Source organism: Myotis yumanensis, unplaced genomic scaffold (assembly GCF_028538775.1).
Source record: "Myotis yumanensis isolate MYYU_CA2020_CCGP unplaced genomic scaffold, mMyoYum1.0.hap1 SCAF_2, whole genome shotgun sequence".
Taxonomy (NCBI): Eukaryota; Metazoa; Chordata; class Mammalia; order Chiroptera; family Vespertilionidae; genus Myotis; species Myotis yumanensis.
In genome coordinates this window covers 49176324-49203356 of record NW_027223753.1, presented here as the reverse complement: position 1 = coordinate 49203356, position 27033 = coordinate 49176324, and the positions used below count along the sequence as shown (strand labels likewise).

At 44.6% G+C, this 27033-nt stretch overlaps 1 protein-coding gene across 2 annotated transcripts in view; it reads left to right on the top strand.

The window, feature by feature from the left end:
* Positions 1 to 13672: 13672 nt before the first annotated feature.
* The window catches only part of GNG12 (G protein subunit gamma 12), a 120300-nt gene continuing 106939 nt past the window's right edge, over positions 13673 to 27033 (top strand). The window contains exon 1 of one of the 2 annotated variants that reach the window (XM_070405350.1): positions 13673 to 13865. The gene's annotated coding sequence lies outside the window, so the exon portion shown is untranslated. The remainder of the gene's footprint in view (positions 13866 to 27033) is intronic. The other variant, XM_070405349.1, reaches the window with a different exon arrangement.

The window sequence follows — 27033 nt, the reverse complement described above, 5'->3', positions numbered from 1 at the left end:
ATCTCCATGAAATAGAAATATGAAGAAGGGAAGTTGTGTTTTTCTTCTCCCCATGTTTCCATCTCAACTGAAAAGAGAGCGCGCCTGCCCAGCTTCCAGGAGGGAGACTATTCCTACCCACACTCTCAGCCCCTCTCTAGGCCCCTCCTCAGTTGCCCCAAGGAGGGAGCCAGCAGGCGCTAATCCAAGAAATTAGAGCCGAATTTGAATTGGGCCACTTCTTTTTTTTTTTTTTTAATTCTCACCAGAGGAGTTTTTATTGATTTGAGAGAGAGAAAGGGGGCGGGGATGGAGAGAGAGAAACATTGATGTGAGAGAGGAACATTGACTGGTTGCCTCCGGTACAAGCCCTGACCGGGAATCAAACCCGCAACCTTTTGGTATATGGGGTGACTCTCCAATCAACTGAGCCACTTCTAATGCCAGGTCAGTTATTTGCTTCCTCCTCTACTTCATGGTCCTGTCTCCCTTCTTGTCCCTTTATGGAGATCACACCCAGGGCACAGCTGTCTCTTGGAGCTAGGCTTAGCAATCCTCCTGCTCTCTGACCAGCTTTTTGGTCTACAAGGTGGGGGTGAGGTGGCTCGCCTTTCTCTCCGGCACAGCGGGTTGGGTGAGTGGATTAGAACCTGCTGCATAGACCTCGCCCTTCTAGACTCAGCCAGTCTCCACTTAAGGGAGCAGGAAACCCCATGTTGGCTTCCAGACCCAATCCTCAGGCACAGCTAGCCAGACCTCCCTGCTATTGGATCAAATAAATCTGGTTTATTTTCTAATTGGCTGTTGATCTTTAGATATGTGGCTCCCTCAGCAGGGAGCCTTGGAGGTTTGGGGAGCCAAAACCCTGCTTCAAAGTTCTAACAAAAAATATCGGTGACTTTGATAATATATAAAGCAGTTGCATTTCATGAATATTTTAAAACTTCACTCAATTGCTGTAAGACTTTAGGCAAGTTTTTAATCTTTCAGTGTTGCCCTTACTAAATAAGGTGATAGGACCTCATATCTCATCCATAAAGTGGATTGATAATAATACCTACCTCAGAGGAAGATAGTAGAATTTCGTAAGATAATGCATGCAAAGCTCTTAGGACAGTGTCTTGCACACAGTAAGTGCTTAATAAGTGTTAGCTACTAGTCCTACTATTTCTCTCCAACTTAAAACACAGACACTGTTTTACTGTATTTCAACACATGTATGCAATGACGAGGAATTTTAGTCTAAAATATTCTGTCATCATGGACATGAAAGCAAGGAAAACATGAAGGTCAATAATAGAAACAAAAGAAAAATAAGACTCAAGGGAGAAGCAAGTTAAGTAAAACATTCTCTAAGGTGCAAGAGAAAGAAAAGGCAAAGCCTTGATATCAGAGGCCTAGAAACATTAAGCTTATGTACCTTTTATGTGATCACATTTAAATTCAGGCAGCACAGCTTCACAGAGATGTGACTATCAGAAAATCAGAGCCTGCTGCCACCACCAACCAGCTGGCACCATTTTTACCTGGAAAGCCAGCAACTTTGTGCCTGTATAGAGAGTTACTGGTAGGTGATCAAACATAGTTGATTGAACACAAAATTATCTCTACCCTCCATCCCACTGAAATAATATTAAATGAAAACAACAAGGTGCACTAAGTCACACGAATAAGGACAATGGGAGAGAAGACTAAAGCAGGTCTGGAGTAGAAAGCGGATGAACAAGTGGCAAGGCAACTGACGGCAGAACCAAGGAAGCTGACATTCAAAGGTCTGGAAGGGTAGAGGGATGCTAACATAAAGCAAGCGGGTTCCTTCCGCCCTAACCCACAAAGGCTCTGGGATTGGAGGCGCTGAGCACTTTTGAAGATAGGATATGAGGTGGGGCTGAATATAGGAGGACTGAATGAAAGTCTGTTAGACCTCCAAACCCCTGCCACTTCCATTTTCTGTCAGCCATCTCATGGCACGCCCCGCCCCCCCCCACCCCCCACCCCCACCCCCGCCTGGGCTCGCCCCGACATATACTTTGGCTGAGGACAGGAAATGTATTCCTCTCAGAATGTAAAGCTCTGTGTGGGCAGGATTTCATCTGTTTGAATCACTGGCAGATTCCCAAGCTCCTAGAATTCTGCCTGGCATAAAATGCTAAGGGGAGACTGGTAAATATTTGTTGGCTAAATTTTTGAATGAATAGATGGTTCAGGTAGTATGGCCATGAGCCACAGTTTAAGTGTGGGGTACTCGAAAAACAAGATTAAGTGAGAATCTAGATTTTAAAAAAATAATAAAAAAATAAAAAACCACCATGGGACTTCCAGGCTGCTGGGATACAGGCAGCCAGACTTAAAGTTTCCCCACCTCCCAAGTAGAGTGCCTGACCCTTTTCTGCTATATCTGACTAGCCCAAGAAGAGACCTACAGAAGCCAACAGAGGTGTGCAGGCTGACAAAGAGCCAGATCTCTGCCACATCACCCACCCCCAGCATTCAAACCCTGCGCGCGCGCGCACACACACACACACACACACACACACACAGGCATCAATCAGTCAAAGATCAGTTGATAGTTGAGGACAGCTGCTAAGATGAAAAACACAGATTAAAAACAAGAAAACATATTTTTTAAAATATAAAGAAAAGAAACCCAAAGGAAATAGGGACAATAAAAAAGAGAAAAATATCTCCTATATACATTAATATATACATATTAAATATACATATATAATTAATACTCTTGAAGAGATGAGAAGAATCACATCCATATAGCCAGAACATTTGTTATTAAAAAATAAAGTGTGTATGCAGGGGAGAGAGGTGAGAAAAGAGGCATTTAGAGAATAAAAGAGGTTGTGTGTTTTGTTATTGCCAAGAAGACAAAAATAATTGTCAGTAACAATACATATCATTAGAATGTATATCTCTTAGAGGCAAAGTTTATAGCAAGTGATGCAGTTTTGGAGGAAAATGTGGACCACCATAATATTAACTTGAAAAATTCTTACGTATTTAAGAATACTTAAGAAGAGTATACCATTAATATAACACTAAAATACATGTGCACAAAGTAACAATATATATTTTATAGGGACACAAACAATTAAAAAGATACAGATCAGAATTATATTTGTCTATGAGTAGGAAGGGAATGAGAGAAGAAATAGGGTAAAAAGGTATGAATGAAAATCCAATCAATCAAACCAGAGAAGGTTCTTGCACCAATGAACAATGAGGGTAAGTGAGGAACTGAGAAGCGATTGGCTGGAGCTTTTGCGCCCAAGCTAAAAGAGTCTCACTGCATTCTTCACAACTCTTTTGGTTGGAAATGACAGAAACCCAACTTGCATGAGGAAAAACAGATACACGAAAAGGTATGTCCTGACCCACTGAAAAAGCCAGGGTAGTACTGCTTCAGGCAGTTAGATCCAGGTACTCAAATGACATCTACAACTCTCAGCTCTGCTATCCCAAAACTTAATGGTATGAAATAACCAGTTCACTTTGTTTGTGAACTTGTGTATCAGGAATTCAGGAAAAGTTCAACTGAATGTTCATTTTCAATTCACTTGGCACAGGTGGTATCTGGCCAGGGCCAAAGGTTCCTCTTTTACAATCGCTTCTACATTCACATGCCTGGTACCTTGGGTGCCCCTTGTCCCCACTCCTACACACACACACACACACACACACACACACACACTCACTGTGTGCTGTAGTTTAGTTTTTACTCAATTGCTATTTCTGTAAACTACCCTAATAACTTAGCACATGTAAAGTTCCTTATTTCCATAATTTCTTCAGTAATGCAGTCTGTTAACATGTGTACTGACGGAGCCCAGGCAAATATCCATGGCCTTGCAGTCCTTGTTCTGGGTCCATAGTTTAGCCTCTAAGTGGGCTAACAGGCTGCATAGAGTATCCTAAATACACACACAGCTTGGGAGAGAGCAGACCCGCGTTCTGAAACCAGAAGGCCTGTAGGCAGAGCTCAGTGCACTGTAGAAGTGTAACACGTCATAGAAATGTGGGGCTGATTGCCAGTTATGGAGCGAATACTGTGTCTGCATAGAAAAACTCCCTTCAACTTCAGCTTACTGCAAAAGTTGTTTTAGACCGAAACCTTAGGTTTGGGGTTTTGCTTTTTTGTTTGTTTTGGCAAGGGAAGGGGGCACACATAGAGATACCTTCTAGGAAGAGCAATCTGACCTCACTAAGGGGGGGTTGGGACAGAGCCTAGACCTGTGACCACTAAATATTTTTTATTGGGCATTTCGTCAGGAAAGACTGTGACAATGAAGCTCCAATATATGTGTTTTTATTTATAGATTATATACTGTACTAACAAAAGGAAGAGGCACAAAATAAATGAGGCTGTGGTTTCCAATATTTACTTCCTCATGTAATCTAATATTATACCCCAGAAGACTGCCGTGGAGACTAGAGTCAGACCGTGGAGAGGCTTTTGCAATGATCACATGAGGTTTTTAGGAAAATTACTCAATCATCAAGTTCACCAATAAAACACTAATTTACGAATGTCGGTAAAGATAACACACTAACCTTTCTGGTTTAGGAAGAAGGAATACACTTGCTATCATGGGACAGGAGTGCTGAACACTGGTCCCAGTGTTACGAGGCTAAGAAAAGAGGTCAGGGTGGCAACCCCACTGTGAGACATAATTAATATTTGTAAAGGGCTTAGAGCCAATCAGATTAAGATGCAGGGTCAAAGGCAAGATTCATTATTGCTGCCAGGTTTCTGAATTCCAAGCAGATTCCAAAAATGTGACCTAATCCACCAAGAGCTTGGCAGACACACCGGCAGAGGAGCTTGCATCCCACAACATTCTCAAATGGCAAATGGGTAGAATGTGACCTTCTAGTCTCTGAGCAGGAGGCTTTGCTCTCAGCAAAACTTGTTTAATTTCCTTGCTTGGCATTCAAGCCTCCCATGATCGGGCCCTGGTCTAGCTCTCATCCATCCATTCATTCATTCATTCATTCATCCATTCATCATTCCTTCATCCATTCCATATTTAATGAGCACTACTATGTGTCAAGCAATGTTATAAGAACTGAGGATACAACAGTAAGCCAAACAGACAGAGCAAGAGCCCTCATGGAGCTTCCAGCCTGAGAAGGGAGACGATATTTTTAAATGTACAAAATCATGTTAAGCATTGATAAGTGGGAAAGAATTGTAATAAATGATTTAGAGTGCTAGGGGAGACTGCTGCTGACAGTCAAGATGGAGAAAAGAAACTGGTTTTACCCTCCTGTGTGAAACAACCTAAAAACAGACAAAACATATGAAATAACAGTTTGCAAAGCACCATATATCAGGTGACAAAAGGATAGGGATCCCTGAGAGATGGGGAGAATCCTACAAGTCTCCGTTTACTGCCCTGAGGGAGCTTCCAGGCCACAGCAGAGAGAGGAGGGATTTACAAAGAGCCTGGGGGATTCCGAGAGGAAATGGGGATGAGAGTTCAGGAAGATCAAGGCAACTGGAAGTCACAGGACAGAGACCCAGAGAGAAGAGCGCCAAACAGAAAGAGAACCCTGAGACGAGCAGTAGGTCCCCCTCATGCAGGATGATGCCTGTGATGAGTAGGAGGAGGGATGATGAACTCATGCAGGCAACGCAGCTGCCCAAGGCCAGGGGAAGAAGCATCTGTCAGGGTTGGAGGTACCTGTGCCTGGTGTCACTCAGGGTCCAGAATGATGCCTCTTCCCACCAGACCACAAAACCTTAAGGTTTATGGAGCAGTGAGTAGACATGCGGGTCTTGCTTCAATAGGGGGGAAATTAGCCCTAGAGTGATAACTGTTCCAATTCTGCTGAATCAATCCTAAGAGCAAGATCTAAAAGGATAAATCTGTTTCCAAGTAACTTAACTATATTCCAGAACAGAGCTCAGGGCTATATATAGGAACACAAAAATATCCAGAACGACCCATTAGAGACCGCTGGAAGGAGATCCGTGCCCAGTTGGGTACAGAGACCACACATGACTAATAATTATATGAAAAGGTGCCCAACCTTCCTAGAAACCAAGGAAGTAGCAAAGAAAACAACTAGGCTGCTGGGGAGTGTTTACATGGGAGAGGAATGTGGTCAGAATACGCTAAAATAAGGCATCTCTTTTACCCCTGAACTTTTAAGGTGGTATCTAATCTCAGGGTAGTTTCAAGGCCGAAATAGGCCATGTTTTGATTTTTTTAAATGCTAAGATAATAGAGTAAAAGCAGCAAGAACAAGTCCTGGCATTGTTGTTGGTATCACTCTTATCTCAGTATTTCTAGGGTAATGCTGGAATACTAACACAAAACAAATCAAAACACATTTTAATCACATTTCCTGAGATTCCCTCACACTCTGGAAAAACATTTTAGATATTTTTGAGAGCCACGCAGTGTCAATTGCAGTCACAGAGGTTTCAGACTTGGCATTTTCCATTCTCACCAGATTATAGAGCTAAATGAGATTACTCTCAGAGGGCCAGAGAAAATATTTCCAACCTCTATCACAACTTAGCTCACAGGTCCTCCCCGTCTACCGGGCTGCTTTGCTTCCCTTCCTGTCACTGCAGGGGCCTTATATTTTCTTCAGGGAAGATCTGGGGTAAGTGGTTGACAAAGAGAACATTTCTGTTGAACCATTTAATTACGTAGCATCTGAGTGCATTCCACATCAGGGCCATCATCCAGCTCCTCTGGCCAAGTTCTGGACATGAGCACGGGCCTGGCATGGCTCGGGCTGGCATGGCTTATCCTTGCTTCAGTGGTTTCTGTAAGTGAGACCGTTCCTGGTACCACTGACAGTGAAGGAGAAATATCCCACCCCTATTCTGTGCACCTGGAGGCCAGGTGGATTATGCGGGAGGGGAAGCTTGAAGGAAAACTGGAGGAAAGTGTGATGGAGGAATGAGGGATGAGTAGGGATTTGTCCCACCCAGTTCCCGCCTTTTCCCCTGAGAACCTGACACCTTCCTTGTCTCCACAGCTCCCCTGGCTTTGGGACCTCTCCCTCCTGCCCCACGATGATTTATTTTGTCCAGGATTTCCTCAATCATTCTTTCTTAGAGAGACCGAGCCAGACGGAGAGAGAAACCTCAGTCTACCACCTGACCAGGGCATATACCTGGGTTGCGGGCTCAATCCCCAGTTTGAGGCGTGCAGGAGGCAGCCATATTTTAGGCTTTTCAGGCCATAAGAGCTCTGTCACAACTATTCCACTCAACCATTGTAAAGCAAAGGTTGCCAAACACAATAGATAAATGAATGGGTGTAGTTGTGTTCCAATAAAACTTTATTTATAAAAAACAAATGGCCAGTGGCACCAATTGCTTATCTACACAATGCCCTTTCCCCTCTTTATATAATATGAAAAAAAGACACTTATAATGTAAAAAAAAAACAACCATTATTCAGGGTAAAATTATACATTCACTGTAAAAAAATAAATAAATTTGTGCTGTATAAAAAAAAGTGTAGGTTACCCCAAATCCCGCCATCCTGAGAAATTCACTGTTAACATTTGACAAAAGAATTGCAGATAGCCCAGCCAGTGTGGCTCAGTGGTTGAGCGTCTACCATGAACCAAGAGGTTGCCAGTTTGGGTTCCATTCCTGGTCAGGGCACATACCTGGGTTGTGGGCTCGATCAGGAGGCAGCCAGTCGATATTTCTCTCTCATCAATGTTTCTATCTCTCTATTCTCTCTTCCTCTCTCTCTAAAATCAATAAAAACATATTTTTTAAATAAATCGCAGATATATGGACATTTGTGTATGTGTGTGTGTGCTTTTTTTGTACATGAGTAGGAAATTCTATACATGCTCTTTCATAACCTGAAATGCTCAAAAATACATTTAGAGCATCTTTAGATGGAGGTGCCATGTCTTGTTGGTAGATATTGGGTTACTTCCCCAGATATCCTCTACATCTCCACTTCCTAGTTGGCTACTGGTTGAACTCCTCCAATAATGGGAAATTCACTAATTCGGGAGCTCAAGTATTTGACTTCTAGGCAACAGTGTTTGGGGACATACCTTCTCTAAAATTAGAGGGCCTGGCTCTGTCACAAGCCAGAAAGCTCATATTGAGTTAGTAATCATCTAACTAGAGTTAGTGCCTCAGTTTGGGGCTAATCCCATCCAGACCGCCGAAGGCTCCCACACATTTGAGGATGGAACTGTGTTAAATCGCCTACTGATCTGTAGTCACTGTTTGGGCCATAGCTGCTGCCTGTGGGAATACACGTTTCAACAAGTCACTTGGGAATTTCCAGGATGTGGATACTTCTCTCTGACCTAACTTCTACATGAGAATATGGCAGCCTCTGACTGAGCAGAAAAACCAGTTTGTGAAACACTTACCCGGGTAATCTATTCAAAAGGACAGGTCCAGACAAAGAATGAATAAAACCCTGAAGAAGCAAAGCTGATATCCCAGAATATTGCTCTGAAGCCTGTGAAGACCTGGTCACCTACAGACAGACTGATTTGCCTAATTTTTCATCTTTTTCATGCATATCTGATTGATGCTTTAGTGTTGTTATTGCTTATTACAGTGGTTCTCAACCTTCTGGCCCTTTAAATACAGTTCCTCATGTTGTGACCCAACCATAAAATTATTTTCGTTGCTACTTCATAACTGTAATGTTGCTACTGTTATGAATTGTAATGTAAATATCTGATATGCATGATGGTCTTAGGCGACCCCTGTAAAAGGGTTGTTCAACCACCAAAGGGGTCGCGACCCACAGGTTGAGAACCGCTGGACTAGAAGTTCACAAAAGTAGAGCTTCGCATGTGAATTGCAGCTAATTTTAAAAATCTGTTGTCCTGAGTTAGAAAAGCATTTCTCTTGTTTGCTTTGTGAGGGATTGTGCAGCAAAGAACGCCATCTCTTTTAAAATTGTAATTTTCATAGAATTCAGACGTTAGAGACCATTCACAATCTCTTTATTTTAAAGACAAGAAAAGGCCCGGCTAAGTTATTAACGAGGGTAGGTAATTGCCCAAAATTCACAGAGTCTGTGAGTGGCCAAGTCAGAACCTAATTCCAAAAGCTACACCTCATAATGGGTAATATTTTACTTCATTTACTATACTGCTACTCTCTCATAGGCAACTGTTTTGTTTGTTTGTCTTGAGTGCCATTGGAGGGGTGGAAAATAGTTGGGCCAGGCATAAACAGAGAAGGAAAAATTTTTTAAGATAAGTCTGGGAGGGCAGGGGAAGGAAATTAAATAGGCTCAGGATGAGAAAAGTAAAAGTACAACCAAAAATTGCCCAGGTGCTACATGGAGGAGCAAGAGGTCAAGCCCTGGGCTAGGTTCCTGTTATGACTGACTGCAAACCCAAGAGAGATCTCAGAGATAACCAATAGAATGCACACTGTGGAGCTACTCCCAGACCCCCTGTTCAAGGCTAACAACATATTTCTGGGATGCTGGGAATATTAGTTCCTGGCCACTCACATCTGTGTCAATCAGCAGGCACTGCCCTCAGTGAACTGCTTTGAACATGACTACACCTCTTCCCAGGAATGCAGAATATGGAGATACAAAGGCCAAGTCCCCTGGAGTCAATTTGGTCTAACTCTGAAGAGCCACCCAACTTCAGTCCCCACTGACTACAGGGCCAGCTATAAGCTTGTTGAGTGGCAGCTTCTCCCTCTGCCCTTGCCAGTCTCACTTCCTTATGAGTTTATCTTTCTAACCACTTGCCCAAAAACTTTCCTCTTGCAGTCTGTTTCTAGGTAACTCAATCCAAGATACCATCCATATTCACATGTTGTGGGTATCACTCAGAATTGGGACTAAAACCCAGGTTTCCTACATCATCATCTCGTTAACCCAAACCATTCTCAACTGCTATACCTCTTTCTATGGCCAAAGCTCTTTTTACATACAACTTGACATAACCCAGCCCTCTACGAGGGGTGACCTCCCAAGATGTGGGATACTGACCATCAGTGTGTTATACAAGTTGATTTGATGGTACTTGGATGGGCTGGTGTTTACTCTACTAGTTATCTTAGCTTGGGATTTCCCAGAAGCAGACCCTGAGATAAGGACTCACGAGAAAATCATTTATTAGCATCCAGGCCAGCTTCATTGACGTACAGCCTATAGAGCAGTGGTTCTCAACCTTCCTAATGCCGAGACCCTTTAATACAATTCCTCATGTTGTGGTGACCCCCAACCATAAAATTATTTTTGTTGCTACTTCATAACTGTAATTTTGCTACTGTTATGAATCGTAATGTAAATATCTGATATGCAGGATGTATTTTCATTGTTACAAATTGAACATAATTAAAGCATAGTGATTAATCACAAAACAATATGTAATTATATATGTGTTTTCCGATGGTCTTAGGCGACCCCTGTGAAAGGGTCGTTCGACCCCCAAAGAGGTTGCGACCCACAGGTTGAGAAGCGCTGCTATAGAGTCTCCCACACACACCTGTGAGGTCACACAGAGCCCAGTACGTGTTTTAATACCCTTGAAATTCTTAATTTATTAAATTTTTAAAATCTTGTATTCGGCCCTGCAGATCATATAGTTGATCCTGATTAGGACATGTTCCTAGGAAACAGTGATAGGGGAGTGGGAAGTGGGACCGGGAAAGGTAAGAAAGGCAAGCAAGAATAGGTAAATGGAATCAAATATATGGTGACCCACGGATATTTAGTGGTGAACATGCTATAATGTATACAGTTATCTATATATTTAAAAGCCTAAGCAACAGGCAAACGGTCCGACCGTTTGACCGTCTGACTGGTAGCTATGATGTGCACTGACCACCAGAAGGCAGATGCTCAACTCAGGAGCTGCCGAGCTGCGGTGACTTGTCAGCTGTGGTTCTCAGGTGACGCACCTGGAACCAGAGAGGAGGGAGCCCGATTCTGGGGTGCATCACCTGAGAACCACCCTCTCATAATCTGGGACCCCTCGGGGTATGTTGGAGAGCCGATTTCAGCCTGATCCCCGCAGGCCAGGCCGAAGGACCCCACTGGGGCACGAATTCGTGCACCAGGCCTCTAGTTGAATTATAATGTTGCACACCTGAAACTTATATGTTGTTTATCAATGTTACCTTAATAATAATAAAAATAATGTGATATCCAGCCAGGTTTCATAAGGGAAGGGAGAGAATTTGGCCCAGTCTTGTAGGGAGCTCTGTAAACAGTGGAGATGCAACCTAGAGAATTGGAGTATTTATGCCCTCATGTCCCTTACTCATCGGAAAAAGGCTGGGCTAGCGGCAGGGACACATTACTTCCTAGTTACTTCCAGCTGTCCCATGAGCAGGCAAAGCAAACCCTGCAAGCTAAGGGTGGTGCTCTGACAAGGAGATGCAGGTCCTAGTGATGAGAATGAAAGCACACCTAAAACCAGTGTGCACAAAATCAACAAGGGTCAGAGGGAGGGAGTATGGCAGAACACTGACAGTAATTGCTAGAGTTAGGCTGTATTTTAATGTGATTCAGGGTAAGAGACACGCTTGCCTATCAAACTCAAGATTTCATGGGTGAAATTACTAATAGCAAGACAATATATGTAAGAAATAACAAAAGTAAGTCAATCAAAAATGTAAGTGAAAAAATCATATAGGAGGTACCATGATATGAAGGTGAAATATGAGAGGCTGAAGTTTGGACACATTGGCAGATTGGAAAGAACAGTGGATGCAGGGCCGTGGGTAAAAGCATAGAGTCTGGAGCCAGGTGCCTAGGGTTTGAATTCTGGTTCTGCTACTTTTGGATACATGTCCTACCATCCCTGTGTCTACCTGCTAGGGTTAGGAGGATTAAAAGAGTTAATATATATATATTTAAAGCAACATCTGCCAAGTAAGTATTAGCTCTTGTTACCCCTGCCTACTCCGTGCCTCTCAAACTATCTGTGGTATTTCTTTCATTTTAAATCTGTTACAGTTGATGCTTTTATACAACATGATAGATCACAAAATGGATAATGAGAAAATGAAATAAAAGACATACAAAACCCAAGGCCATATTTTTAGTTATTAAAGTCAACAGGCAGAAAATTACTCAGTCAAATTGCTATAAAAGTTTCTATTTGCTCATCTTCAACTCCTATGCTCATCCTATTACAGACAGGTAACAGGTCCCAGACTGTCCCTGTTCTATGGACCAGTGGACTTTGAATAGCACTGGATTAGAAAACCTTCAGTAAGCCACTTAAGTTTTTGATGTCTCAGTTTTTAGGTTTTTGCAAGAGATAAATGAGGTTATGCACTGATGAAACTATAAAGTGCCTCATAAATGGAAATTACTGGTAGGACTGTAGGAGTAGATTCTGTAATCTGTGGCCAAAATTCTGTATCTATACCCTGGATAGAAACTCCAGGGTATGATAGTATCAGTCCCTGTTGGCATCACACTGTTCTGTAGAGGTATATGCTTGGAAGTGTCGGTGTCTGTAAATCAGTCAAGCATTTTCTACCACTGTACGAAGCAGGAAATAAAGGGCTCTCCTGGCAGGCTGTGGCTTGCACCCCCACAACTACTGCCATCCACAGGTGGCTACAGCCACACTCCTGGGGCAAGGCATCCAAACAGAAACTTCCTCTACCTGCAGCATCCCTTCTGCAGCCTGGCCAAGTGATTTTACCAGAATGATATGTGAGTAACGATCAGAAAGAAAGAGTGAAGATAATGTCCTTACTACAGTAGGCCTCACTTCCCTTCAGTGGGTGCAACTCAACTCACAGACATCCCTCACCAACGCTCTGAGACTCCATTTCAAGCATGGACTCTGCCCACACTGGTTCTAAGTGACCTACTTTGGCCTCACCTTCTCTTTTACCTCCACCCTGTCAAATGAGAAAGCAGATATTTAGGTATATATGGGGAGTTGTCTGAGTAATAAGATTTCTGAACATCTGTCTTTTTTACTTTTTCTGGACACCCCATCTGATTCAACTTGGTTTCTCCCCATCATCTTTAAGGCAATGTGTGGCCCGTAGCAGGTGCTCAATGAATGTTCACGGAATGACTCTATGTACCAATCATTTGAAGTCTGTGCAAACAGAAGTGGCTCTTCAAACTACGGACCCTGAATCCATCCAGAAGAAAACCCAGCCAAATCCAATGAATCCATGACACAGAACTCTGCCAGGTGCTGGGCATTAGGAAACACATATTTCATGGGGGAGAGATGGAGGTGAAGCTCATAATGGGTGCATGTACTGCAAATACAACAATCCACAGTTGCATCTCCACTTTCTGGGAAACGAAATCTCTCCGTGGCCCCGGGGCCCTTTAAATTTTACTGTGACTGTTTTCTTAAGAAATTCCTGGAGCGGAGCCTAACTTTGGTGTAGGGGGTTGGCAGCGCGCATATTGGTGGCCCAGGGGACTGTTGGCATCGGGGTTGGCGAGGAGTTCGCACGCGAAAGAAACTCCCGAGAAGTCAGAGCAGCCCCCTGGAAGGCAGCGAAGTGGGGGGGCCCCGAGAATCCTTGAACTCCGGGGCTTCCGTGAATTCGGGAAAGGACAAAGGAGAACGGCCACAGCGGCCAGATGTTGGCGGAGTTTCACAGCTCCGGACCTACCCCCTCTGCCCGCCGGGACGCCACAGGGGTCGGAGTCCGAACCTGGAACGATCAGGGCGTCTGGGGCAGAGGGAGGGCTCGGGCCGCAGGAAGGAGTCCCGGCCGCCACCGCCCCGCCCGTCGGGCTGTCTGCCCCGCCTACCCCGAGCGAGGCGGGGCCAGGGCGGGAGAAGAAGACGGAGGAGGAGGAGAGGTCGGAGCCGTCTCCAGGAGCCCTTAGAGACCGAGTCCCGGCGGCGGCGGCGGGGCAGCCACCGGCAGACGAGGGAGCACCCGGCGGTGGACGCAGGTGGTGAGTAGGGCGCCCGCGGGGACAGGGGCGCAGCGCGGGGCGTCGGCTGGCCAGCTCGGGGGCCGCCTCCTGGTTCCCGGTGCTGGGAAGCGAGATGGAGGGAGGGGACGGAGGAAGGGAGGAAGGAGGGAAGAGTGTCCCGGAGGGCGGGGACTGGTCGGGGCCCTGGTCGCCAGAGAAGGGGATGGGGGAGGGAGGGCGAGGGACGCCTAGAGCGGGGACCGACGGCGCGCTCGCCTCGACCAGCGCAGCCGGAGGCGCGGGGAGCCAGTGGCCCTTCGGGGCTGGGGCTGGGGTAGCGGCGCCTCGGGGCGGGGTGGGGGGGGGAGGGGGGCGGGAGCCGGGGGAAGGTCTCCCGGCTCGCTTCCTCGCCCGCCCCGGGCCGTGCGCCCCGAGCCCGGTCGGGGCTGGGAGGCTCCCGTGTTCCCAGCACAGGCTTGGCGGTGGTGCCAGGTTTGGGAGGAGGGCCAGCGTCTGGGGGCGACCTGGCGCCACGCCCCTCTTCCCTACTTTCTTCCGCTCTTTCTGGGGAGTCGCCCGCGGGTGCGCAGCCCTAGAACCCGCTGGGCGCGGGGGGTCTGGCGGAGAGATAGCGGGTCACAGGGAGGAAGACTCGGAGCGCACACCTCCCGCCAGGGACCCCGAACAGGTGGCGACCCGAGAGGGTATTGGCAGGTGATAGATACATGGGGAAGGCAAGACTCGGACATGAATCTAGCGTGGTTAAAAATAAAAAATACAAGTATTGCGGGGACACTTATTGCGTGGATCAGGGCTACTTTTTTTCATTTTATGATTTTTTAAGTGTTAACTAGGGCATATCAATGAACGCTAATTTCCAAACGCTGTAGCTCACTTCTCGGACACTCACTTGTCCCTCGCCGTACGTTTGTGTCTGGTAAACTTGACTTACATCATTCATAACTTTCGAAAAGGAACTCGTGATTCTCGATAAATCACTGCCGTGGAGTCAGACTTGGGGCATCGGGGAATCTAAGGGGAGCAATTGACGAGGCCTGTCATCTTGTGGTCACCCCTGTCCCCGGGCGTGGTTGTCTGTATACAAACAAGTGCAGAGAGAAGGAAATGGACAAAACCGGAGAAAAGGGAGGTCCCCTGTACCCACGTGTCAGGGCACGTTTAATGGCTGCTCCGAGTGGAAACAAACCGGGAATTTATGAGACCTTGTGGAGTTGGAGAAACTTCACATGACCAGCTTCCTTCCCATCAGTTATCCGCCCCCCCCCCCCCAACCCCACCCCCGCCTATCCCCGTTGTCTTTGCGGACCGACGCTGTTTATATTTCCTGGGGCTGTTGTAGCTTCGTCTGAATAGATTGTCTATAATGAATCTTTCGGATGTTGTCAGAGGCAGGGTCTGTATCTGTGTGTTCTCTCCTTGAAAAACGGAGTTTGCTGTGGTTTTTAAAGCGCTAATCCTTGTACTGCACCGTCTCTGCTGCTTCTCAGCTCTCCCCACTCCAGGATGGCGGCCCTCACCTAGAACCAGGAAGGCAGGCAGCGCTGGAGTGAAGGGTTGGGTATTACTATTGCCAAAACAATCATATTCAAGTCTGGAGCTGGTGTGTTGTTTTTTGTTGTTGTTGTTTTTTCAAATCAAATTGTTTGTATTAGCAAGTCCCCTTCCCAATAAACACAAATGATTCACACATCTCATGATTTTTCACAGTAATCAAACGTTTTATAGAGACTTCAATGATAAAAGGACTTGAGGATCAAATGTTCAGTCCCTTTAAATTCCCTAACAGTTAACTAGCATCATAAAACCTTGGGTTAGATCCAAAAAAATACTGCACGGCCCATAAGAACTGCGACTTTAAACCTTATGAAAAATGCAGTCATATATTTTTTTTGCAGTCGTGTTTTTTACCGTGTTTAACGCAGGTAATTCACTAGGTATTGAACCCTGATAGCATTTAGATTTGTGTAGAAATACACAAATACGTGCATCTGTGCTTCCCAAGAGACTGGAAAGATTAATATTATAGAAATTTTCTGTGTAGCATGCTCCAGGCTGGTTTGAAAGACTAGGTCCCTAACAATAAAATTTGAGGTGTTAGGCTTGTGTTGTTGTCACTTGTTGAAGGAGGAGTGGTTTGTCAGGTGTGACAGCTAAGAGCTTCATAGTGAAAACACTTGAGGAAATGGTTAGCTAATTCAAGATTAGTTCTTGTTTTTTATGTTGAAAACCTCTGAGAAAAAGAACATTCATGGCCGGGGGGGGGGGGGGGGGGGGGAGGTAAATGGTGATGAAAGACTTGACTTGGGGTGGTGAATGCACAATACAATACACAGATGATGTGATGTATTATAGAATTGTACACCTGAAATCTATATAATGTTATTAACCAATGTTAGCCCAAATAAACTCAAGAAAAACGAAAGTTCACATTTAGAATTATGTCATTTATTGTGTTGGATTTGTAATTGGGTGTGTTGTTTTCTCTTTTAATTTTATATGTCAGTTTAAGCTTAGGCTTAAGCTAGGGAGGTAGATTGTGGAAGTCAAATAAAATTTTTCTGAGGCCTGATTCAGAAGAGAAGCAGTTTAACAGTGGTTTGTGGTGTGGGTTTTGGTTTATGCGGACAGACCTGGATCCAAATCTCAGTTATTTAACCTTTTTCAGTTTGCATTGTAAAATGGGGATGACCGTGGTCTCTATTTCTAGGGTTTTTATGAAAGTATATGAAACAATCTTTGGAAAACACTTTGCACCTAACACACAGTTAATGTCTGAAATTATTAGATATTTTCTGATCCAGCTGACTTTGGCAGCAGGCTCTTGGATAAATTATGAGATGGCAGCTAGAACCTTTAGGAAATGCTGGATAGTGTAATTTTAAATTTTAAAGAAGGTACCTGATGTTACAGATAGGTAGGTAGATAGATAGATGTAAGCTATTTGTGTACATATGTGTGTCATGTTTCTCCCACAGTGATATGAATAATTATGATTAATGGATTAACAGTTTCTGTATGCTTTTAGTGTTCAAGTTACAGATGTATAATATTTTTTAGAACTAGGCAGTCAGAAACATTTCATTAATCATATTTAAATTTAAAGAGAATTTATATTTCAAATAGTCCTGTGTATTAGCCCTGTATAGGAAATTAAACCAGGAACAGAAGTATTTGTCTTGAACCAAGTATGACTTTTAGTTAAAATATGAAGAAATGTGACCCAAGGGTATCCAGCTATTTACTTTCTCATGCACCGATGTCCAGTGCCAACAGATAAGCCACAAGTAGTGTTTAGGGTTGATTGGGAATGTTTAGTAAACGTTTTGTAAAAGCCTTAGGACTGATTATAAACTTCCAGGGGAATGCATGTTCAGTTAATTCAGGAAATCGACTCATCATTGAAACATTTGCAAAATTTTAAAAAATGCTTTCATCTTTAAAAACAAACCCTTTTATAAGCGCCTGTTGTTTTTCTTAATGTACATTGGGTGCAAAGGATTGCACTGACTGGGATCAGCTTATGCCACACATGGCTTCTCATTTTACTAATTGTTCCACAGGGACACAGAGATGGTGCTTTATAATATTTTAAAATAGCTGTAAAGGGTGTAATGTAGCTATGAATCATTTCTTGCCTATCACATTGTACTCTGAAGCAGTGGAGGACTTGACTGAATAAATTATTGATTCTTTTTACTCCTAGAACATCGTAGCATAGTGATGGATTCCTGGCTCCTGCCTCTAGGTGTGTAGAGTGTGGCAAGTTACTTAATATCTCTGGGCTTCAAGGAGGTGTTGTGAGGAAGTCATGAATCAATCTGTCTAAAGCACTCAGACCAGTGCCTGATACATAGACTATGTTCAACAAGTATTACTGTTAAACTATTACTTACTGAAATTTTCTTTCTAAATGTTATATAATGAGCATGTATTATTTTTGTAACAGAAAAACAACTGTACAAAATTTCAGTGTTTCCCAAAAATCTAACAAAGCTCAGTATTTTTAAAAAATCCTGCCAAGCAGTACTTATGAAGTAAGAGAATATACTTAGGCAATTGTCATTGCATCTTTTAAATGTGAAATGTGACACAATATAATCCTCCTAGACCTCAATCTTATTTTCCTTTCTTATTAGAAACTTAAAAGAAATCAATAATCCATGAAGTCCATGTTTTCTAGGTTAAGTAGGGAAAGGGCAGTGTGCACAGTTATAGTGCATTATTACAATTACAACCAGGTTTTAAAAAGCGTGTGCCCTCTCACAATCCGAAACCCCTTGGGGGATATCAGAGAGCCTGTTTTGGCCCAATCCCGCAGGCCAGGCCAAGGGACCACACTGGTGCAGGAATTTGTGCACCGGCCTCTAGTATATATTAAAAGTAATCCATTTGTGTAACAGTTACTTAGTGAAAGTTCTGATTTATTAGCTACAAATAGCAGGATTTTGTTACTGTTTTAGAAAAAAAACACCAGCCCACATAGCAGTTAAATGTCAAAACCTTGGTAGTGGGAACTGTTTAGCAGTACAAGAAAGGTTCTTTCAGAAGTTTGCAGGTTTATCTTTTACGAGATGTTTGCAATTAGGCTCCGTATACAGACCTAGTCCAACAACCTTGACTATGGAAGTTGTCACTGCATTAACGAGCTACATGCACACAGCACCTTCAGCGTGTCAGATGCCTGCCAGACAGTCACGAAGAAGACACAGTGCACTTAATTTAACAGGAAAGTTCGATAGCCAAAAAATACTTCCGGCAGAATTGTGTGACTCCGTTTATTGAGCTTTTCTACATTCTGGGCCCAGGTCTGAGCCCTTTACATGCATGGTCTTGCTCAGTCTTCTCAACTGAGAAGGAGGGAGCCAAGGCTCCCGCAGTGGCCAGACCAGAAGTCGACCCCGAGTTGTTCCACTCCACGCCCCACTCACTGAGCACTGTGCTAAGAGCTGAAGTGGAGGTGCGTCCAGCTTCTCTTAGGGTTGGGATGACCCGCTTGAGAATTATCATTGCCTTTTGTTGGTCTCACCCTTCTTCAGACGTAGATGTTGACATTTCTAGAATTGTGTCAGAGATCCAGCAGGCCTGAAGCGATCTGTGAAATCAGCCTCTCCCTCCCCTGCATTCCCAAAGAGGGCTTGAGAGTCCAGATGAAGGAACTGGCCTGCTAAGTCCTATTCTAGAACCAGCTCATACCAATAGGTCCTCACCCCTTTTACTCTTTTAGGAATGAAAGGTGAATAATGAGCAGTGGCTTGGATCCCGGGCAGAGAGTGGAGGTGATTTGACTGAGGGTTACTTCTGGCTGAATTATTCCACTTATTCTCTTGAAAATCATTTCTCGTGTCACTTAAATGTTTGGTTTATCATGTCAGGCTTTATTGGGTGTCGTAAAAGTGCTTAGCTGTGAATGTCTGGTTGCCATCCTCTGACAGGGAGGGTTTTTGTCTTCTTTTAATGGGCCTGCATTTCAAAGGATTACTGTATAATAAAAACCAGGGTGTTGCAAACTCTTAAGACTGTTCATACTTTCAACTCTGCTGGAGAATTAATAGCTGAAAGAAGAATTTCTTAGTAAATCAGTGGCTAACAATCTTTTGCAGTTTTCCTCCTTCACTGATTGTAAGCAGGTGGCTTTGGACCCGTGTGCTTTCTTACGGAGCAGACTACCATTCATTCCCCTTGCAGTCAGCGTCATGTAATTGATGAAGATCCCGTTTGGTTGACTCAGGAGAAAGGGTAACTTTTGATTTGACTTGGGTTGGCGTCCTCACAAATGCTCACTGAAGTGGGTTCTGAATCAGCCTTCCTCTCTGCGCTTGCATTCTGTATATAGAGAGTTGCCTTCATTCCGATAGCTCAGTGGTTCCCAACCTTCTGGCCCTTTAAATACAGTTCCTCATGTTGTGACCCAACCATAAAATTATTTTCGTTGCTACTTCAAAACTGTAATGTTGGTACTGTTATGAATCGTAATGTAAATATCTGATATGCAGGATGGTCTTAGGCGACCCCTGTGAAAGGGTCGTTCGACTGCCAAAGGGATCGCGACCCACGGGTTGAGAACCACTGCGGATAGCTGAATGCAAACCAGCATGAGCCCTGTGGGGTGGAATTTTGACTTTACTGGTGTGTGGGGAGCCTGCACGGCCATAGCATACTCATGCCAGCTCAGCCTGGTTCAGTGACCCTGAGTGGGGGCGATGAAAGGCTTAGAAAAGACAGACATGAGAATGAAAGCTGGGTCTCGGTGGGACACTGCCCCTATGATGGACAGCGCCAGCGCCCACAAGCCCTGTCTTTATTTTATAGCAGACGCCACGAGGCAAAGTAAGGGCGTGACCAAGATGTTTACAAACATTCTTCTGTGTTTCAATCCTTACTCAACTACATGCACCTGAACTATATCAAGCCCACATCACTCAGGCACGTGGGGCCACGTGTTCGGACCACAGGTTCAAGCTTACAACTATAGCTGTTGGCTATAATTGTGCTGGGAGGGCTCTGCCCTCCAAGCTGGGACTTGCACGTGGCAATGAGAGGACTGTGCCCTCTCCTCAGTCCAAGGCTTGAACCTGTCCAAAACACTGTAGCCGTGCCCCATACTTTTGTAGAATAATCAGGCTTTTATTTAGCTGCAGATTACCAGCCAAGATGTCCCTGAGCACTGGATAGTAAACCCTCAGCTCCACTGGGGACCCTTTGACTAAGGCCTCAACCTTGCAGGGACCTCAAATTTTGTCTGCTTTTCAGGGAGAAATTACTGCAGAGGAACATGGTTTAGCTCTCAACACGAGCTAAATAAACCTAAGGATGGAAAGAGGATTGATATAAAACCATCACACCAGTTTAGTCAACCCGAATCTCAGGCAAATTGGACAAGTGTTGAAACCAGCAGACTTGGTGCCTGACCTGTACCGAAACCTTTGAGTTATTAGTCTGTTGCTGGTACATGAGACCATCTTCACATGGGTGTATAAGGTCATGATCGGCTGCTTTGACAAATTGTTAGGGAGGGTTGGATGTCTGGCCAAGGAGCAGAAGGCTTGGATTGTGACTTCTTGACAGGACTGTCTTGAACCCATGTACAGGGTATTCACTGCCCAAGAGTGCTGGCCAAGGGAACAAGTGGTAACGCAAATCTTCTTAAGGAAGTCGTGTGTTCTGGCTCAGACTGCCTCTGCCAGAGGAAGGGACACTTCTTTCTGATGCCATCAAGCCTGCGAGGCCAGGTCCACTGGGAGGGGTTGCCTCTCTAACGCAACAAAGTTGTGATGTGGTCAGCAGTCGCATTGCCTCTCACAGCCCCTCCAGCCCTTGAATGCCATGAGCCAGCAGAGTCTGACACATGTGGATGCTTAATAAATACCAGTGGAACGAAGGAATAAAGCATGTTTTCTACAGCGTGTGCCAGCCACGTGCATGAGCCACTGTTCTTTTTAAATCAAAAAAGAAAAATTGATTGTATTGGCTAGGAATGCCCATTCAGTGGTTCATGGTCTCTGTGACAGGCTTCAATTCATCATTTCCTAAGACTTGCACTTGGGGTGGTGTTGACATTGCTGACTGTCGGTCTAATGCCAACAACATGCTTAGTGTTGCCTGACACATGCCTGGGTCCCCGCACCCCTTTTGTAGTCCACCTGATGAAAGGAATGCAGTCCTGGGAATGGGCACAGGGGTTCATGTTATTTATTGACCAGCGGCGGGCTCTCCCCTTTGGGACAGGATGCAAAGGACAGTGGCCTTAGGAGCCTTTGGAACTTACGAGCGCTGCTTCTTGTGTAAAAAGACTTTTCTGGGTTAGGGGGTAACAAGTAGGGAGCCTTGTTGCTAAAGCTACCAAAAACTAAGAAAGGGAGTGTGTTTGTGTGTGTGTCCGTCTAGGTCCATATCCCCAGTGCCAGCTGGTGCTTCTTGCGGGCCTTCTCTTTTAAGTTGATCCCTTAGAAAACCTACTCTCAGAATGAACTTCCCTCTCCTGGGAGGTGATCTGCACAGCAGGTAGGATCAGCCATGTTTAGTGGGTCAAACTGCTAAGACAGTGGTTCTGAGGATGAAGGTTTGTACTTCGGACCTTGGTCTTCTACTGTTTCATGGAGAGGCTGTACCTTGTGGGAAAAGCCCACAGGCATAGGAAGGTGAATGCCTTTCACATTTAATCTGGTTAAATGCAGCTTTCTTCAGGCAAACTCTGATTCCCAAAACAGAAATAGCAGAAGATAACAATCCCTAACGAGGATTCCCTATAGGTTTTTTTTTAGATTGCAAACTTAACCTGTTGCATTTATAGTATGATTTGATTTTACACAATTCCAGGAGTCTCAACTTTTCAGGAATATTTCTCTGTCGAATTAAGAAGAATATTCCTATTCCGGCACATGCTTTGCCCTCTTTTTTTTTTTTTTTAACATAAATATTTGATGAGCGGTGTGCTTCAGCCATTACTGTCCACATCCAGAGAGCAAATAAATGCTCCTGGCATGCTGCCTAGGAGGCAACCCCAGTGCCTCCCATTCACCCACCGGTCTCTGACTTCCTTCTGGCTGTAATGAACATCAGAGGGCCCAGGGACACCCACACCCAGCAGGTAACATAAAACAGGGCAGAGATCAACTCTCCATGTTCACTCTGCTCACCTCCTGAACTCTGGACCCAGCTTCCTCTGATTTGCTGACTTGAGAACTCACCTGCCTTCACCCAGGTTTCCCAGATCCCTGAGCTAATCTCCATAGCCTTGTTCTTTCAAGTTGGTCTTGTCTTGTTCTTCACACTCGTATGAAAAATGGCTTATACCACCTCTTCATTTTTTAAAATAGGCAATATATTTATATTGTCCCCAAGAACCTTACAACCCTATCGAAAGGTTCACACTGAGACAGCTTGCTCCCCTCTCAGCCACGCCTTTCCCACACTCTCTACATAGCAATCTGTAAGTACAATCAAATAAGAATATGTATTTTTATTCTCCCTCCTTTCACAAAAGACAGCGTATTATGTATACTCTTCCGACGTATTATAAATACTCTTCTGTGCCTTGCTTTCTAAAATTAGCCGTACGTCCTGGAAGTCTCAGCTCAGCACATAGAGGTCTCTCTCAGTCCCGCTCTCGCTCTGTTCTCTCTCTCTCTCTCTCAGCATAATAGTCTTCCATTGTGTGGATGGACCATAATTTATTTGGCCAATCTCTATTACTGGGCCTTTGGAGTATTTCCAGTCTTTTGCTATTACAAACTGTGCTGCAACAAATAAAGGTGTAATAAGTCATTTTGCCCTTGTGCAGGTGTACATAAAGCCGGATTCCCAGAAGTGGGCTGCTGAATCACAGGGCTCATTTATCCCCCTCTGGAAGGGCTGACTCATATTGCCCTCCCACAGGCGATGTGCTACTGGCTGCCCTGTCTCCCCACAGCCCCACCAGCAAGAAGCGTGTCATCTCATTTTTCTTAATCTGCTTAGGAGGAAATGGTAACTTTGGTAACATTTTCAAATTGATGAGTAGGTGGGGGTTGGGGGCCACTTGTACATCTTTTCTTGTGTGCTGTTCACACCTGTTGATCCTCCTGTGGGCATTTGTTGGCCTTTCTTCCTGAAGCAAGACTCTTGCCTACACTGCTGTCAAAATCTCTTAAATACTGACTTCAGAGTGTGATGGCTCTTTTGGGCCTAAGGGTAGGAGTTGGCTGCCGGATTGTCAGCGCAAAATTGAGAGAAGTGGAAAGCAGGGTTTTCTGCCAGTCGCTAATGTCTGATTTATAAATAGTTTTCAGCTAATGGTATTATTAAACTGAGGCTTCTCCAAAACCTTTCTGAGGATGATCTTCTAGTCTAGAATTTCTCCCTCTCCAACAAAAACAAGAGAGAGGGGTTGAGACTCTGTAAATGCCAATGGTACTTTCTGCAAAATCTCTTAAGAGATGTGGAGTTTTCCATTTCCATGCCTCTCCGGAAAGGTTACACACGCCGCAGTTTTAATCTGCTGGAGTGGGCTCCTCTCTCCCTTTGATCTCACAGAGAGCTTTTACTCCATTTCCAAGGTGAAAGAGAAGAGAAAGTAAAAGTACAATGTGAGGAGACCGGCCAAAGTTCAGGGTTTGAACAACAGGTGTGGCGTTGGAGTTGCACACAATCGTCTTTCTTTTTGAGATGTTCTTTCAGGCAGCTGTTGGGATGCTAGTGTAATGTACATTAATTTTCCTCTGTTTAAAAATGAAATCCATCGAGAGAGAACTTACAGGTTAGGACATAGACTGTGCTTTTGTTTGTTTGCATTCAGAAATTCATAAAGTTAGCTGACTTCTCCATCAAAACAAACAAACAACAAGAAAACTTCACAACAGTGATAACGAAAACCTCTCCTCAGAGTGCCTACACTTAGCTCCGGAAAGGAGGACCTGGTCTCCCAGGCCCAGTGCTCCCTTGCCAGCTTCTGAATATGTGGCTTCTGATTTTGGTGGAAGTTGCTTTTCAGCTCTCTGGAGGCTTATTGTTTTCTCCTGGTGCTTCTCTTTCCCTGTCACTGAGTGTTGCTCTCCCCGCTATAGTGTCAGCTCCATAGGACAGGCTCGTGGTCTGTTGCTCTGTCGCCAATATGTTGACCTAGTACCTTGAAGTGCTCCATTGATAGTGGATGGACGAATGCTACTACAGGTACCTAACGTGCCGTACTGTTTGTTTGTTTTTGTTTAACTGCTAAATTGGGCTCTTGGCCAGGTCTTCGTGATCAACATTTTAGAGATCTTATGTCGGACACAGACCTGATTGGGGCTGGGGTGGGGGGAGAATCATGTTAGCCTTTCCTTGGCCTGTCAGCAGGATTCTCTAGCCCAGTGGTCGGCAAACTGCGGCCCGTGAGCCACATGCAGCTCTTTGGTCCCTTGAGTGTGGCTCTTCCACAAAATACCACATGCGGGCGCGCACGTACAGTGCGATGGAAACATGCGCAGAAGTCGGTTTTTGGCCTGGGCGAGTCTATTTTGAAGAAGTACTGTTGATATTTGGCTCTGTTGACTAATGAGTTTGCCGACCACTGCTCTAGCCCAGTGGTTCTCAACCTTGGCTGCACATTAGAATCACCTGGGAATCTTTTTAAAATCCTGATTTCTGGGCCCCATCCTCCGGAAATTCTGTTTCTTTGTTACTAAATGTTGTGGCCTCACCCCATAACAAAGAAACAGAATTTCCGGAGGATGGGGCCCAGAAATCAGGATTTTAAAAAGATTCCCAGGTGATTCTAATGTGCAGCCAAGGTTGAGAACCACTGGTTTAGAGCTTATGCTTGCAGCCCGAATCACCTGGGCAAGTCACCTGACCTCTCGGATAATTTGGCCCATTTTCAAAATAGTTAATATCACCGTATTTCAACAAATCTAAGATGCCATCCATTATGAGACGTGACATTATTCTGTGTGCCACAAAAAGAAAAAATTGCCCATTCAGCTATAACCCACATCATCCCTAAGAGTGTGTTAGTTTTCTGTGGCTGCCGTAACGCATTACCAGAAATGTAGCAGCTTAAAACAAGACCTGTGTGTTATCTCACAGCCTTTAGAAGTCGGCATGGGTTCGGCCGGCTTCTCTGCTCTGGGTTTGGTTTTACACAGCCGAAATCACACTGGGAATCTTCGGGAAGAATCCTTTCGGGGGTCATTTAGGTTGTTGGAAGAATCCAGTTCCTTGCTTTGTGGGACTGAGGTCTGCCTCTTGGCTGGCTGTCAGCTTGAGGCCACCTTCAGCTCTTAGAAGCCTCTCCCTGGTCCTTGCACTTGGACCCTACAATCTCAGAGCCAACAGTAGCATAAGTCCTTCTCGTGCCTGGAATGTCTTTTGAGGGGCCCTTCTGCTCCTTTTCTCTGCCTCCAGCGCCAGAGAAAATTCTCTCCTGTAAAAAAAAAAAAAAAAAAAAAAACTCATTTGATTCGATTGGGCCCACCTGGATCATCCAGGCTACTCCCCCTGCGTTAAGATCTGTAACCTTAATTACACTGCGAAGTCCCTTTTGCCTCCTTACAGAACGTACGCACGGGTTCCAGGGATTAGAACATAGACATCTTGCGGGGGACATTCTGCCTATCACAAAGAATTGTCCCCATATCAGGGATGTTAAAATGTGAACAGAATATGCTTCTTAGAATTGATAAAATACCATCTTTGTCTTGGGTTTAGGAATAAAGGAGCTACTACTGTATATAAAGCATTCAGCCTGTTAATAGTAAGTGCTCAGGTGTTAACTATTATTATTGTAATTACTTATCATGGGGCTCACAGAATACCCATCACCTTGCATTTCGATCGAAGTTATCCTCACAGTTAAATGTGTTTGGCCAACCCTGAGAGAAAACAGTGTGGCAGCAGTTCATTTGATGACAAGCGAGGGTGATAGTTACTCCTTGAGTGACAGCTGCATACCACGTGCTAGGAGCTTCACATACACTTTCTCTCACCTTGCGGTAGTCCTCCAGGTAGGGAATACGTTTACAGGTGAGGAAGCAGGTTCTGAAAGGGTGTACACTGCTTCACAGCAGGCAGTAAACAGTGGTGGCACCTTTCTCTCAACCCAGGTCTGTCTGCCTCTGCAGTCATCAGTCTTCGTGGCGCCAGGTTACCTGTCCCACAGTCCCTGGGGGTACTGTGTGAGAAGTGCAGGAGGAAGAGGTGTCCACCAGGTGTATGGGCTGGAGGAGGTGGCCTCCTGGAAGGGGAAGGGACACAGAGAGCAGACATTGCTCTGTGAGGTGTCTCTCTTGTACTCTTATTTGTACTCTTTGCTAATAATTGTTTAGCTCATTGAATACTAAGGGCCTGTTTTGTCATCTTTTCTCCAGTTTAAATAAGCACAAAAATGATCTTTTTTTCATTGATATTATCAGTTATCTACGCTACGGGGAGACAGCTACGAACAGTGTTGTGATATTTTGATTTATACTAAGATATATATGTGTGTGTGTGTGTGTGTGTGTGTGTGTATGTGTGTATGTGTGAACTTCCTCCCTTTCCTGGCACAGAACTCCTAAAAACCTTGGAATTTCTTAAGTGATGAGATAAAGGTATCTTGCTTATGTTAATGAGGTGACTTTTGGACTTCACCTAAGGATGGGGGATGTTTGCGAGGAAAACCAACCCGGTGATTAGAAGGTTGGAACTTTCAGCCCCACTCTTCAGACTTCCTGGAAGCGGAGAAGGTGGGAGT